General features: G+C 47.7%; 1 long non-coding RNA gene across 1 annotated transcript in view; it reads right to left on the reverse strand.

Moving 5' to 3' along the window:
- Positions 1-15,944, reverse strand: part of LOC125417121 (uncharacterized) — a 70,611-nt gene that overhangs the window by 21,452 nt on the left and 33,215 nt on the right. The window contains exon 3 of the long non-coding RNA XR_015003020.2: positions 14,032-14,146. This is a non-coding gene — a long non-coding RNA (uncharacterized LOC125417121). The remainder of the gene's footprint in view (positions 1-14,031; positions 14,147-15,944) is intronic.

Below are 15,944 nucleotides of genomic sequence, written 5' to 3' on the forward strand. Positions count from 1 at the left end.
GGAAAAGAAGTAGAAGGGACTGGTGAAGTGGCAGGCAGAATAAGAGGTCCTGGATCCAAACTGAGAACAGTGACTCTAGTGGAGGAGCACACGGGAGTGACGGACATCTTCCTAGAGATGGTATTCCGGTCAGTTCTATCAACTGAACACAAGCCAGAGCCACCTGAGAAGAAGGAACCTCGGCTGAGGGACTGTCTCCACCAGATGGGTGTGCCTGTGGGTCGTTTTCTGGATTGCTAGTTGGTGGAGGAGGGCCAAGCCCACTGTGGGTAGTGCCGCTTCTGGACATGTGGTCTTGGATGGTATAAGAAAGGAAACTGATTATGAGGCTGGAAGCAAGCCAGCGAGCAGGCCTCTGCTTCAGTTTCTCCTCGAGAATCTATCCTTGGTGCCCCTTGATGACAGACTGTAAAATGTAAGAAGAAATAAACACTTTCCTCCTAACTTGTTTTTGGTCGTGTGTTGCATACACGAAGAGAGACTAGGACAGAGGGTGTTCATGTCAGGCCTCATTCTGAGGAACGCCGTGGCCGGCTGGCCTTCCACATGCAGGGGTGAGCGAGTAAGAGAAGGCCATAGTCATTACTTGCTGTTGTGCTGTCTTGCTACTCAACTATAGTGGTGTTCTAAACGTTAAGTGAAGGAGGCACACGAATATAGAAGCTCTGGCTTAGCCGATGTTTTTAATGACATCACCTACACAGTGGCTTTCTTTTCTCTGTGACAGGACGCAGGATAGAAGCAACTTAAGGGAAATTCGGAGAAGTGCAGTTCATCACAGTGGGGAAGGCAAGGCAGCGCTGCTTGGCTCATGGCAGTGTGGAAACGTGTGGCGGAGACCCTTCACATGCAGATGGATCTGAGAGCACATCAAGAACAGCACTACCACAGTTCAAAGCCAAATTTGAAGCAAGCTTTCAATTTGAAATGGCCCAGAATCAAGTACGGCAAGGGCTAAAAAAGGAAAACCCATAATCCATTGCATTTCCATGAGGTCCCATCAGGGGCAAGCATACATCCTGACTATTTCCAGCCTATTTACCTCCTGCCCACGTGTGATCAAGCACATCCGGTGAAAATTTGTATAGGGGAGTAAAAAAATGTGGCTTGTTATCTCTCATAAATAATAGTATCCAGCATTTCAGGAACTATCCGTCCTTGGGCAAGGGGATGGGCAAATCAGAGGCATTTTTGTCTCATGGATCTCTAAGGCATAGTAATTCAAATGTGACTTTGGCTCTCACAAGAGCTGCAGGAATCATGGGTAAAACCCCCAGGGGTCGGGATGGTTAATACTCACTATCAACATGGCTGGGTTTTTTTTATACATTGATTTATTTATTCATATGTAAAAGTGTGTGTGCGTGCACGCATGCCTGTAACTTGTGTAAGTCATTTCTCTCATTGCACCATATGGGTCCTAGAGACTGAACTGAGGTGTTCAGGCTTGGCAGCAGGCACCTTTACCCACTGAGCCATCTCACCGGCCACTCAACTGTATTTAGAATCATTTTAGAAACATACTTTTCCATGTGCCTATGAAGATGATTTAGAACCATTTAACCAAAAAAGGGAAGGCCCACCCTAAGTGTGGGCAGCGCCGGGCCATGGTCTGTGGTCCTCGTAGAAGAGAAACATGAGTATTCATCTCCGCTTCCCCGTGGACACATGACCAGCCACCTCATGTTCCTGCTGCCGTATCTTCCCCTCAAAGTGTGATCCAGAAGGGACACTTCCATCCTTACGTTGTTTTTGCCAGGCATGTAGTCACAGTGATGAGGAGAGGACTAACGCAGAGTCCCACGCCCCGTGACCCGCATCTGCCAAGTGCCTTTTCTCCTAAAGGTTCCACAGCCTCCAAAGAGATACCCGGTGGTGAGAATAAGCATTCAAAATATGACCCTGGGGGGAGGGGCACTGCCAGGGATTGTCCTTTGAGCCAAGCAACCACCATCTTAGATTCAGCTGTACTCTCCTCTAAAGGATGAACGGAGTTGGACTTATTGACTGCTTACATCCCCTCATGGGAAGGCAAGGAGGGCCACAAAACCCTCACTTGAGTATCCATCTACTCCCTACCACGTCCTGTCTGCACCTCTGCCTTAATTGCATATGACCTTGGGGAGGCTCAAGAGTTTGTAGTGGGGAGGGGGCTACTATGGGAAAGGGGCTTTCTAGGAAGCCCTCCTTCCTACTCAGTAAGGCTGTTCAGCTGTAGTCTACTGGGGGAAGGAGCACCCGCCTCTGCAAGAAACCCTCACCCGTGTCCTATAAGGAAACCAAATAAAGTCATTGGTTCCCCAGAAGGAACCTCGGTAGAATCGTGCCTTGGCTTGTTGCTGGGACCTTCTATTTAGGAGAAGGGTAGACATTGCTTACATCTTTTCTCCTCAAGTGGAATTTTAGCAACAGGGAATATTTCAGACTCAAACCGTAACATCAGTATACACAATGAAGTTAAAAATAAAAGAGTAAACAGAAAATGAACTCACCGAGGAAGTATGTAGGGCTGGAAAGAGTAAAAGAGAGCGGAGGAGCCTCACTGAACCTGAGCGGCAAGTCCAGCCCAGCTGCAAACTGTGGGGGGGGGGGGGCAGACTCTTCAAATCGCAAGTCTGTTTGGCATCAGTGTTGGGGTTTAAATCTGAAATGTCTCCCCCAGGCTTGTGTGTTTGAACGCTCGTGTGTTTGAACACTCGGTTCCCAGCCGGTAGTGCTGCTTGGGGAGGTGATAAGATCTGTGATACACAGGGCCCAGCTGGTGGATTTAAGCCTCTTGGTCCGTGCACCGTACCCAAGATCTCTATCTCCTGATGTACTGAGATGTGAACAAGCTGTGCTGCAAGTTTCTACCACCATAGCCCAGCCACTTCCGCCCCCGGGGCTTTCCCTGCCGTGATGGACTACAGCGCCCGAACTAAGAGTCAAAGCAACCTTCTCCCGTAAACTGCTTCTCTCGGGGATTCGATCATGGTGATATAAAAGTAACTAATACAGACAGCCAGGCCAGTTGGCAGCAATGACAGAAAGGGGCCAGAGAGCCAGGCAGAGCAACACTGTGATGCCTAACAGGGAGCAGACCCAAAGGTTGCAAATGGGTTTGGAGCCCCCAACTGGCTGAGTTCAGGGAGGTATAGCCAAGTGCACCTGGAAGGGGAAGGAAGGGGCTAAGACTGGTGGGTATAGCCAAGTGCGCCTGGAAGGGGAAGGAAAGGGCTCAGGCTGGTGGGCACACAGCATAGCAATGCAGCGAGGACTCCAGCGCTCCTTACAATGAGTTTTCCAGTGGAATACAGGTGAAACCACCGTCGGCATGGGCTCCAGACTGGAGGTAAGAGCAACTCCAGCCCTGAGGTGCTGGAGAGAGAGAGAGAGAGAGAGAGAGAGAGAGAGAGAGAGAGAGAGAGAGAGAGAGAGAGAGAGGCCGATGCAACAAGGTATACGTGCCACAGACAGCTGCTGGGAAATGTTAGCTTTACACACCAAGGCAGAGGAGTAAGAGTGAGGTCCTCGCTCAGAAGGTGTGGTGGTTTAAATAAGAATGACCTCCCCCCCAGAGGCTCACAGATTGAATGCTTAGTCACCAGAGAATGGCACCATTTGAAAAAATATAGAGGTGTGGCCTCGATGGAGTAGGTGTGGCCTTCTTGGAGTAGATGTGACCTTGTTGGAAGAAGTGTGTCACTGGGGGTGGGCTTTGAACTTTCGAAAGCCCAAGCCAGGCCCAGTGGCTCTCTCTGCCTGCTGCCTGTGGATCCAGATGTAGAACTCTCCGCTACCTCTCCTGCACCATGTCCGTCTGCCTGCTGTCATGCTCCCCACCGTGATGATGATTGACTAAACCTCCAAAACTGTAAGCCAGTTTTATGAAAGAGTTTCCATGGTCACTGTGTCTCTTCACAGAAAGTGAACACTGACTAAGACAATAGGTTGCAGGCTGGCTTTTCCCCTTGGATCCTTTAGAAGCAAGCTGTCTGGCCTGCTTCAGGGACCTTCTTCTCCACCCTCAGGGAAGGGAAGGATTTCTCCCCCTAAACCCATTGCACGGCTCAAACTCTCTAGTGTGAACTGAGCCTCGGGTAAGGTGCTTCTTCACTGCTGGCCCCAGCTTTCCAAGTAAGAGCAAGAGTCCCTCCTCACCCATGTACCCTGTGCCCTGTGAGAGACCACCCTGCCAGGGTCTATGACATAGGCTTTCTGATAGTTTCCCTAAGGTCACAACTGGCCACACCCTTGGGGTTTGGCTCCCAGTTCACTCCAAGTTCCTCCAGCAAAATTATCTTTAATCAATGCTGCTCAGTCTGCAGCTTCTCCCGAGGGAATGCTGCTAGGCGGTCTGTTTCACAATCACTGGCTTCACACCAGGACCAGAGGAACGGGGTGTAGTAGGAAGAGCACCATGAGAGGCAGGAACCCTGGTCCAGCCCTCCTGACCTTAACAAAGTGGCCTTCGTTTCCCTACCTTGTCCTGTTCAAATGGTTCAGCTGAATACAAGCAAGTCTGTCTACAACTGGGTCCATAAGCACTTTCTATGAATGAGAGCACCCCAGCATGCTGCCACAGGGTGGGCTCCCCTTAGCCACGTTTATCATGTGATTCTGAACTCCAGGTCATGGCTGATGTTACCAAGAGTGACTGTCCACACCTCAAATAGGGCCAGTTAACACCTTTTCCACAAATGATTTGGGATAAGGAACAAAAGAAATCAAGAGAGAGAGGACTCAGAAGCTGGGGATAATCGTGCTCTCAACTGAGCCATCTGGAGAGTGGAGAGCCCACTGCAAGGACTGGGAGAATGAAGAACCACGAAAGCCAGGCAGACAACCTGGGCTGTTGTTCCTCGGATGCTGCCTATCTTGCTTTTGAGATGGGGTCCCTCACTGGCATGGAGTCCGCCAATCCAGCCAGACTGGCTGACCAGTAGGTAACAGAGATCCTAATATCCCCTCCACAGAGTTGGGCTAGAAGCTCACACCACCATTTCTGGCTTTGTATGTGGATGCTGGCGATTGGGTCAGGTCCTCAGGCTTGTCCTGAAGGCAACAACTTCACCAACTGAGCCACCACCCCTGCTCCAACGCCCTGAGCTGGCTTTTAAAAATGGATTTGAAGTCTCTGATCCCTCCCCTCCTATCAACTTCAAGGGAGTGAACATTTCCAAGCCTGTGTCCTCCCGGTCCATCTGGCTTCCTAGTCCTGCTCCACACATCTCAGCCCAGGTTTCTGGTCCTCGTCTGCATCTCACTCCATCCCCACAACCAGACCAGTGCCCTGGCCACAGTTAAGTGTTCCATCAATTCATGTGAGGTTGAGACAGAGAAAATCCAAAGCCGTCATTCCTCTCTGAGGTGTGTTCCTCAGAGTGAGCCGACTGCTCTTCCCTCCCAGGGCAAGGTTGTCCATAGTGGGTCCATGACCCCGCATAAGGCCAGGACGCAACCCCTGATGCAGTCAGCCCACAGCTTCCCAAGTTTTATTTTTATTAACCCAACTGGAAAATTGGACTTCACTCAGGGCTGTGCTGCAAAACAGATGCTAGAGCTGGGCTCTGGTTTCCTAGATAAACACATTGCGATAATACGCATCTACCCGTGAAATGCTCTCTGTGGCGGCACGTGGCAGCTCTCCAGAAGAAAGAAAAACAGTGTCAACGATAAATGCAAGGCTTCTCACTCCCCTTCCTGGCCAGAGGCTCCACTGCAGGCTAACTCCCTCCCGACTGGCTCCCCTTGTCCTCTCCTGCCTCTGGCCAGGAATTTAACAGCTTCTAGAAAGAACACTAGGCTTTCCTCTGTTCTCTTGTCTTGATCAAGGACCTTCCTCTGCTCTCCCACCATGGCCTTTGTGAACTCCATCCCAGCACAAGGAGACGCTATGGACTGCAGTTTGCCAGGTGTGTCTGCCTCCTCCAGCGAAGCACGAAAGCTCCCTGAGGTTAGGAACAGAGCCTGGTACATGTTGTCATGCTGTGCCCAGAAACGGTTCTGGCACAGAGAGGGCGGGCAGGGCGGCTGATGCTGCTGAATGAGAGAATAAAAGTGAGTCACGTTAGCTGAAGCCAGTGAGGGAGGCATGAGATTCAAGAATGTGCCCTGGGTCTCCTCCAGCCCATGCTGGGTGTGGGGGACCAAGGGATCACCACACATCCCAGCCCCCAAAGTACTGCCATCTATGAAAAGAAATAAGGTAGCAAAATGAGGATTTCTTTCCCCTCAAGCTACCCCACTGTCCTTGTCCAGACAGTCCCTGGAAAGACACCAGTGAGTGGGAGAAACTGTTTACTTGAAACCCCCAGCCCTGGAGGGTGATCGCTATGAGAAAAATGCGGCACTTAGTGATTAAGAGTTCTTGTCCTGCACGTGCAAAACCTTGGGAAAGAAGGAGAGAAGGGGGTGGGAAACCCATCCCCCATCAGCATATGCAGCCCCTGGACCAGAGCAATAAACAGGGGAAAGGGGGAGACTGACCTGTGGCTTCTTTTCTCTAACTGTTCTGCGAGACATTAAGATCTGAGGACATCAGGTTATGATGCCAAACAGTCTTGTGTGAAGTTGAGATTCCGAAAAGGCCAGGGAGCACACAGAGGAAACATGGGATCATGAGGGAGGTGACAAAAGCAAAGGGAACTCCTAGACACCCGTCCAAGGTCACTTGCCTAGGAACTGACCAATGATTGAGCGGGAACATCGTATTCCATGGCACCCTCCGGATTACTCGGGTGTTTGTGAACCTGGTGGGAGGGTTGGTGGGAGGGTTACAGACACCCTCCAGTTTGGCACATCTGAGGATATACAAGTACCCACAGGATCCCAGAGAGTGTGGGAGAGTATTTGAGAGGAGCTCGGATATCCTTCAGAAACATTTGCTCCCTGACCTGGCTTGTGTCCTGCCGGTGTTCGCTCACTTGTATTCTGGACTCAGCTGCCCATGGCGGGAAGTGGAAATTTTGTCCTGTTGTGCCTATTGAGGGGAGAGGCTTGTATTGGGAGAATGAGCACGAGGATTCAAATAGCTGCCAGCAAAACTACAACCCCGCCCGCTACTGTTACCAGAAATGTTATCCTTTTCACCAACACAACTCAGAACGTGGTGTCTGTGTTCTGAGGACAGTCACATCAGAGAGGCATGTAACCACTAATCCTCACCCAGCAGCCTTTGGTCTTAAATCTATGTCATTAGGTGGTGGGACAGAGCCCAGATGTCACTCAGGGAGCATGGGAAGCATTCCGGCTCTTCAGTAAAAGCAATGACCAGGAAAGGCTTTAGATGGTAAAATGTCACTTGCGTACATATGTTCAGGTTAAGCTGCAACCTGTCTTATGCGGAGGGAGAACTGAGCATTTTAAAAGTGAACAAAATCTAGACTTTTAGTTTAAATTACATTTGAAAGACAGAAAATTGGCCCCACTGTGGCAGCTACAAAGGTCATTTTCAGATATAGGACAATGACATAGTTGTAGTGAATTTCACAGCTCCGAGGAACTCTGGGGAATGGCAATATTTCCTTTTGTTCTGACTAAGCAATTCCTTGGAAAGATCTGCAGATCCTGGAGAGAGAGCTCTGGGGAGAGAGCCCTTGGGTTCCCAGATGCCCAGGGGGCCTCAGAGCCCCACTCAGCAACTTATATTTGCGTTAGAATTGCCTGGACCTCCCTCTGCTGACCACAGCCTTACCTGTCTGGGGACAGCTGCTGTGTATTTAGGAACCTTGACATCCTGATGCGCCCACACTTTTGCTCCACTGTGCCTTTCCTTTCTGTCTCTTTTCTTCCTCCTTTTCTTTCTTTCTTTTTTCTTTTTCTTTCTTTTCTTTTCTTTTTCTTTTTTCTTTTTGGAGACAGGGTTTCTCTGTATATCGCTGGCTAGAACTCACTCTGTAGATCAGGCTGGCCTCAAACTCGCAGAGATCCACCTGCCTCTGTCTCTGAATTTGGGATTAAAGGCATGTGCTACCACCGCCCAGCTTTTCTTTCTTTTTAACCCTTCTCCCCATCCCTATCCCCCCACCTAACCATGAAATTTGCTGTTTATCCAGGCCATGTCTACTCTTATTTGGGGAATAGACTGCGAGACAAGCTGACAGCCAAGGAAGGAGACACAGGTGGGGCTGATGAAAAACCAAACCCAAGAGCTCCAGGGAACAGGAGCTCAGACAGGCTGACAGGGTTCAGGAACTGGAGAGACTTATAGAAATGGAATCCAGAGCAAGGGAGACTGAGGCACGGGGAGATTTCCGTGGGACCGTAACGTAATTACAATGCCTTAGCTTACACAACAGGCCACGTTATAGAACCAAACCTGCCGGCCTTTTCCTTGAGATGTGGCAGTGGTCCTTTCCACCCCAAGATTTTTGTTCTCTTTTGTTGTTGTTTTGATTGTTTATTTAGATAGGGTTGACTGTCCTGGAATTCTGTATGTAGACCAAGCTGCTCCGACTCACAGATGTCTGCACCTCAAGTACTGGGGTTGGCAACCACGCCTGGCCAATAATGCTCTCCCTCACGGGAGTCCCCCATGCCCTTGTTTCACTTCCATGGCTTCAGTTGCCGGTGCTCAACCCTGGTCCCCACATATAAAGAAAAATTCCAGAAATAAACAATTCAGGATTCTGAACATTTATTACCGGGCATTGTTCTAACTATTCTACTTTATTGCTACTCTTGTCAATTCCCTCTCCTTTATAAATTAGGCTTTGCAGTAGGCATGTATGTGTGTATAGAAAGAGGGAGGTGGTCAGTGCAATCTTCTGTTTAAAGCACCCACGAAATCGCTTAACCCTCTGGGTAAGGGAGTGAGTCTGCTAAGCTTTATTCTAAAACTTCTTTTGTTTGTTCTTTAGTGTTATTTCCACAGTCTATTTGAATATTTGTTTTTCTATATGTGTGGGAAAGCAATCCCAAGTAGGCACCTGTTGTACCTCAAATATTGAACACCTCCCCTTGGCCTCTCATCCGGAATACCACACCCATGGAGCCCAAGCTTCTCTGTACTCTCTACTGCGCTCAATGGAAGAACCTGTCAAGCCCCATGCCAATCCTACTGTGTTTCAAACACTGTAACTTTATTGTGGATTTTGATATCAAATAAAGCAAATTCTTCTTTTTTCAAAATGTTCTTGGCTGGGCTTGTTCGCTTTCTATCCAGATGAACTCCAGAATCAGCGGTCATAAGAAGTTCAGAACACATCAAATACCTTGTTTCTGAATGTTCCTCCTTTTCCAGTTACTGATCAGATTCTTCTTCCCCACCCCACCCCCATTTCCTCTGAGCATCAGCGAGGCCCTCCCATCACTTTGAGAACTAGACGCTGACAAATTCCATTTGATAGATAAAATTAGAACCATGTAAAGAAGCTATTCTCGGGGTCAGGAGTGGGAAGCACAAAGCACTACAGTCTGATTAGATTTAATCATTTTTAAAATATGTATTTGACTGTTAATTATATCTGTGTGTGTGTGAGCATGTGCACATGAGTGCTGGTGCCTGCCGAGACCAGAGGCATTGCTTCACCCGGACCTGCAATTATAGGCAGTTTTGAGCTGCCTGACCTGGGTGCTGGGAATTGAACTAAAGCCTTCTGGAAGATCAGCATGCGGCCTTAACCACTGAACCATCTCTGTAACCCCAATAATCTTTCTTCTTATGGAAAAAGAGACTGGCCTGGCATGGCGGGGGGTACTGCCTTTAACAGGGCACTCTAGGGGCAGACATAGGCAGATCTCTGTCCTTTCAGGGTCATCCTGGTATAAGTGGCAAGTTTCAGGTCAACCAGGGCTATACAGTGAGACACTGTCTTAAAGAAAAAGAGAAGTTGACTAGAGGTAGCCAATGCCCCCAGCCCTCAAGCCCCTCTGCTTCCCTTGCCAGTGAGCATCTGAACTGCAGTCAACACAATAAACACCTGTGAGCTCAGATGGGGCCACGGACAAAACAGAGCATCATGAGCTCCATGAGACCCGAGTCCTAGCCAAGGACCCTTCCTAAGGCAAAGCCTACTTTGTGAGGCATGTGCTATAGGTGAAGGAGCCTCTCTTGGCAGCAGCTGGCCTGGCCACATGTCTCTTATAGACTGCGGTGCTGGTGCTCCACCCCATTAAGAAAAACAATGGATAGCTTCGCAGGCTTTCGAACCTTTCTTCTTCCTGTCTGCGGGAAGCTTTCCTCTCACTCTGTTATTATTCAGGGTGTTTACAATGTCAGCACAGGGCTCTGTTTCCTGCTTGATTTCTCTTTTTCACCTGACTCATGCTAGACTGCTGGCTACGGACATGATCGTCCTAATTCTGGGTTTTCTGAGACACCCAGATTTCAAATACTCTGAACTTTAGCCTTAAGCCGTTAAAAATACTCAGAATTCTAAGGTTTCCGTGCCCAGATAACCCCTCCCATGTTGCATTAACACTGGGAAATAGCCCAAAACAATTTTGTAAGATGATGTGTCCTTAAAGTTGGTTCTAAAACATTCCTAAACCATGACAAACACATCCCTCGACTGTTTCTAACTAATCACTCCAACTCTTGTATTTAGCCAAAGGAATTCTTTATTTGGACTGTGTATTCCTTTTTATACATCATGTCTATTAAAAATAAAACTTGAATTGAAACTTCCTTATAACAAAATGAATCGGATGGAAGGAGGGGAGGGAAGAGAAAGAAGTGGGAGGGGAGAGAGAGGAAAGGAGTGGAAAGGAGTGAGGAGAGGAGACAAGAGGGGAGAGAGAGAGAGAGAGAGAGAGAGAGTCATGTACAACACACAAGGACAGGAAGTGACTGGTGGGGGACATGGTAGCCCTTGCTGGAAGTATGGAGCTGTCCAAAAGGGTGGTGCTGACAATTTGTTGGAGTTGAACAGGGGCTGCCCTCCAGGGTCCTGAAAGAGTCCCTTCTACCTCTCCAGCACCATCATTTTTGGAAAAATGTAAAGAACCGCGAAAATCTTCCCCAACTTGCAGACGCCCCATTATGCAGCAAACAAGCCTCCAGAGTTCTCTGTATCTTTCCCACACCACCCAAACCCCACATAGGGTCAGCCCACACGGATTCCTCTGAACACTCTGCAATGCACGTTCTAGATGCTTCTAAAGGGTCTAGGAGTTCCTATAGATGTCCATTCCGTGAATCTAGTAGGAAAACAGGACCAGATGCTCAAAGGTGAAGGGGATGTGTTCCTAATTCCTCTGCACTTCCTGATGGTCTCTCTATTGTCCCATTCCCATGTCAAGTCTAAGGACGTGAGAACCCACCTTTCTTTTTCCCTTATTCACAAATGTCTAATAAGGAAAAGATTACTTTTTACAGGAAGGAAATTGATTGATTTAGATGTTTGTGATAGGGTGGCTCAATACAAGCTATTCTTCCCTCTAGGCTTGATATTCTCATAAGCAAGGCAACAAATGCCAGGGACTCAAATTTTCTCCTGCATCCCTGTCCTCAGCCCTATGGCTCCCCTCAGCCTATTCCTCCCCTCAGCCTATGGCTCCTCTCAGCCTATTCCTTCCCTCAACCTATGGCTCCCCTCAGCCTATGGCTCCCCTCAGCCTATTCTTCCCCTCGGCCTATTCCTCCCCTCAGCCTATGGCTCCCCTCAGCCTATGGCTCCCCTCAGCCTATGGCTCCCCTCAGCCTATGGCTCCCCTCAGCCTATGCCTCCCCTCAGCCTATGGCTCCCCTCAGCCTATGGCTCCTCTCAGCCTATGCCTCCCCTCAGCCCTATGTCTCCCATCAGGTCAGCAACAGCCTGCCATTCAAGGTCCCAGCACTGAAGACTCCAGGTGTAAACTCTGCAGCAGAATCTAGGAATGAAACAACCATAAGTAGAGGTATTGGATGAACCTAAAGACCTTGTTATGGACAATTTAGGATGTATGAAAGTAACAAGAGCAGAGAAACCCCAAATGTTGTAGGAAATTCAGGAGCATTGATTTCCCCCTTTTATGATTTTTTATTTTTATGAAAGAATTATATAGTTATTATAAGTATTTAAACAATGTTAAAACACGCAAAGAAAAAGATCTTGAATATAACAACACCTGAAAATAACCATCGTTGATGTAATAGACCATTACTGCTTGGCTCTTCCTTATGTGTATAGACAAGTAGGTAGGTGAGCAAGCAAGAAAAAGCATTGTGGACAGATGGATGGGTGGGTAGAGGCTGTGTTGATGAATATATGAATGATTTGATGGATGAATGGAAGACATCATAAAGAGGCCATACTTCAATGTTTTTATTCTTATTTCACGTACATTGGTGCTTTGCCTTGGGGGTTGGGTCCCCTGGAACTGAAGCTGTGAGCTGTCCTATGGTTGGCTGCGAATTGAACTCAGGTCCTCCGGAAGGGTAGTTATTATTATTTTTTTTGCATAAGGTAAGATCAGTTAATCTTTTATTTAACAGATTAAAAACACTAAGGCAATGGAAATTTTTAACTTTGCCTTTCCCACAATAAGTACTTCCTAGTCAGATATAGTAATGTCCCCCTGTGATTCCGACCCTTAGGAGGCTGAAGCAGGAGGCCGGAAGTTGGAGACCAGCTTGGACTACATGGTGAGAACTTGTCTCAAAACAAAACAACAAGAAGAAAATGTATTGAAAATATTATTTAGAGACTAAAACCCCTTCTTACCTCATTACAATTCAGTTCTAGGTGACGTCAACCAGGAAACCCCTCTTACACCGTCTCCCACCTCCCCTCCTCTGCTTCCCAAATGTCGTATTGAACGTATTTCTTTCCTATTTTTGTCTCTTTATGTGAGTCACTCCCAGGGCAGGCATTTGGGATTAGATGGTGCCCATAACAAAGATGCAATGGCATGGATATGTGATAAACACCAAAGAATACCAACAAAAAAGACCATCTTAAAATGTCATTTGGTTATATAAACATAATAATAAATTCAACTATTTATACGGATCACTGACCCAGTGTGCCTAATTACTCTGAGTCACAAGTATTATTACGTAGGATTATCTTCAAATATCAGAGTTTTGTTTTGTTTTGGTTTAATGAAATTAAGTGAGCAGACAACCTGGGTAATCTCAAAAGGTCATACAGTATGACGACATTTGAAATCAATCTCCCCATAGATCCCCCGGGGAATCCCCACTAGAGATGAGGACAAGCTGACCAAGCACCGTGTCAACTATACTGAGAACTCACTGCCCATCAGACACATGGTGAAACCCTTACATATAGTGACCCATTTACCCAGCATTCTGATGAGAAACTTATTAGCTTCCCAGTTTTAAACATGAGGAAACAGACAGTGGTCAAGGACTGATCAAGTTCTCACAGCTAGTGAAATCCCAGACCTTTTCAGTGAGTAACAGAGACAGAAACCATTTTGTCAGAAACCATTGGTTTGACAGAAACCATTGAAGGCGAGGGAGGGTTGTTTTATATGGGAGCGTGTGTCTGTGGCTGTATGCACATATGTGTGCATGGCTAGTGCTAATATTTGTTGGCGTGTCTCAAATATAAAATTTGCATAAATTTCTGCTAGCCTGACTTAAGGATTTCCCTCTCTCTACCTCACCTGTGCTGGGATCACCAGACAATCTACTGTACTCAGCTTAAAAAAAAAAATGGGTGCTGGAGAGCTGGACTCAAGGCTTCAAGCTTGTGCGACAAGTGTCTACTCCACCTCAAGAGCTGAAATTCACTTTCCTTGGCTGCAATAGTTACTGGCTGTGCAGCCTCAAGTTAGGCACATATCCTCTCTGGGCCACAGTACCCTCAGCAAACAAGAGACTAATAAGGGCGTTCTTGCTGTCACCAGGACTTCACTGAGTCTGCCTGGGAAAGAGCTTGCTAAATGGTGTCATCATCTCCTTCCCTTCACAGCAGCCTCGGTTGGAACTCAGTCAGGAATCAGCCCCCCCCAACACCCTGTTGATGAGAAAAACACCACCCGAAGTCACAAAAACAAAACAGTTTTCTCGCCAGAAGACAGAAGGGCAGGACAGCAATTCCGATGGCCATGAACCTTCACCAAGTTCAGGTTCAGAGCGAAGTCTACCCAGATACTTACTATTTGTTCACACGATTCATTCTCAAATGATTTGAAAGCAGAAGTCATTTCCTCCAGGCACTATCAAGGCAGCCACTGGCTATCGTCCGCGTTCTTTTGGTCAAGCTCTGCAGCCCTGGAACAGATAGATACTCCAGGAAACGTTGAGCCGCCAACCTGCCTCTATGAATATGACACCTGAGAGGCCAAGGCCAGAGAAGGGTTCGCTGGAAGCCTGAAGAAGGAGGCCACAGGCCAGTACTAAGAAAGCACAAAGCTCTGAAGACGGAGAAGCTTATTTCTGGCCCCAGCTCAAAGCCAAGACCTTGGATGAGTCGCCTGTCCTCTAGGCAGAGGAGCAGCTTGTTTTCCCATCTACAACACACAGGCTTCCTGGATGCTCTCCCAAGGCCTTGCTAGCTCTTCCTCGTGCTATTCTGGGAGAGGTGCAGCATTGACATGATAGCTGTGATTTATCTGGGAGACTTTTCAGAGAAAGGAATTCAGCAAGAACCTAGGGACCACAGACAAAGACAAACTGGAATATGAGAAGCCTTGGACAAAAGAGCATAGTGACAGAACTAGGGTGATTGGTTTATAGGCAAAGGGAAGAAGATGGTTCTGGAGTTCCAATGCAAGGTACACCAAGAGGCAAAGGGAAGAAAGCTGTCTGAACCCAAGTTCAACAAAGCCAGTGTCTCCCCTGATGCAGAATTGCAATCTAGGAGCAAAATGCAGAAGTCTGTTGTTTCTAAGCAAAGGAAGGAATGCAGGGAATGAGTGAGTCTTTAAGAGGGGTTATGATTGATTGATTGATTGATTGATTGATGATTTATTGATTGATGCGTGCGTGCGTGTGTGTGTGTGTGTGTGTGTGTGTGTGTGTGTGTGTGTGTGTGTGTGCTTGCATCCTTGCAAGTATGTGTGGAGGCTGGTGGTTGATTCCTCAATCCCTCAATTACTTCCCACCTTATTTTTGAGACAAAGTGTATTAGTTACTTTGCTGTTGCTGTGATAAAATACCATGACCAAAAGCATCTAAGAGGAGGAAAAGGTCTAGGTTAGCTCCCAGTTATGGAGAGATGAAATCTCATAGCAGAAAAAGCATGACAAATGTATCACATTTTCATGTACACGAAAGGAAATGGGTAGGGCAATAAACTATCAAGGCCTGCCCCTCTGGGGGCATACTTCCTCCAGCAAGGCACCACCTCCAAAAGATTCCATAATCTTCCCCAAAACAGCACCACCAACTGGAGACCAAGTGTTCAAATAAGTGAGGCTATGGGGGTCATTTCTCCCTTAAATCACCACATAGGCTATCGCTCACTGATCCAGCTTGCCTGGCTAGTTAGCAAGACTCGGTGCTGGCGTTACAGATGAACACCACCAGTCCAGCTTTTAACGAGTGCTGAAGATCCAAATCCAGGCCCTCATGTTTGCACACCAAGCACTTTACTGAGTGAAGCATCTTCCTAGCCCAAAGCGTCACCTTGGATGCTGGGCTGGAATAGCATGGCAAAAGGTGTGTAGGAGGTGTGTTTCATCCCTAGTCTGGGGGGTTTGAAAAAGTAGACTGGACAGAAGAGGGACCATTAAATACATTTCAGAGGATTGGAAAGGATTAAGAGCTCCCAAAGTTCTGGCAATCACATGTTTCTCAGGTTTCCATGTCTCTAAGATGAGGCCTGGGCCTCTAAGATCTTTCTCTTGTCAAGGAACAAAACCAAGAACCATATCACCCTCCCAGCTGCCCAGCTCAGCCCCCAAGTCCTTCCACCTTTCAGGAGTAGTCAAGACTCCTAACTCAGTCCTAAGCTATTCTCAAGCCTCAGGAGGGGGCTGCCTCTGAGAGCGTGGAGGCCGACAGGCGAGGCCCAACAGAAGAACAGAGGCCTCCTACTGTAAGCTCTCGGGGTCTCAGACTGATTTCC

Source organism: Myodes glareolus, chromosome 7 (assembly GCF_982192425.1).
Source record: "Myodes glareolus chromosome 7, mMyoGla1.1, whole genome shotgun sequence".
NCBI classification, from domain to species: domain Eukaryota; kingdom Metazoa; phylum Chordata; class Mammalia; order Rodentia; family Cricetidae; genus Myodes; species Myodes glareolus.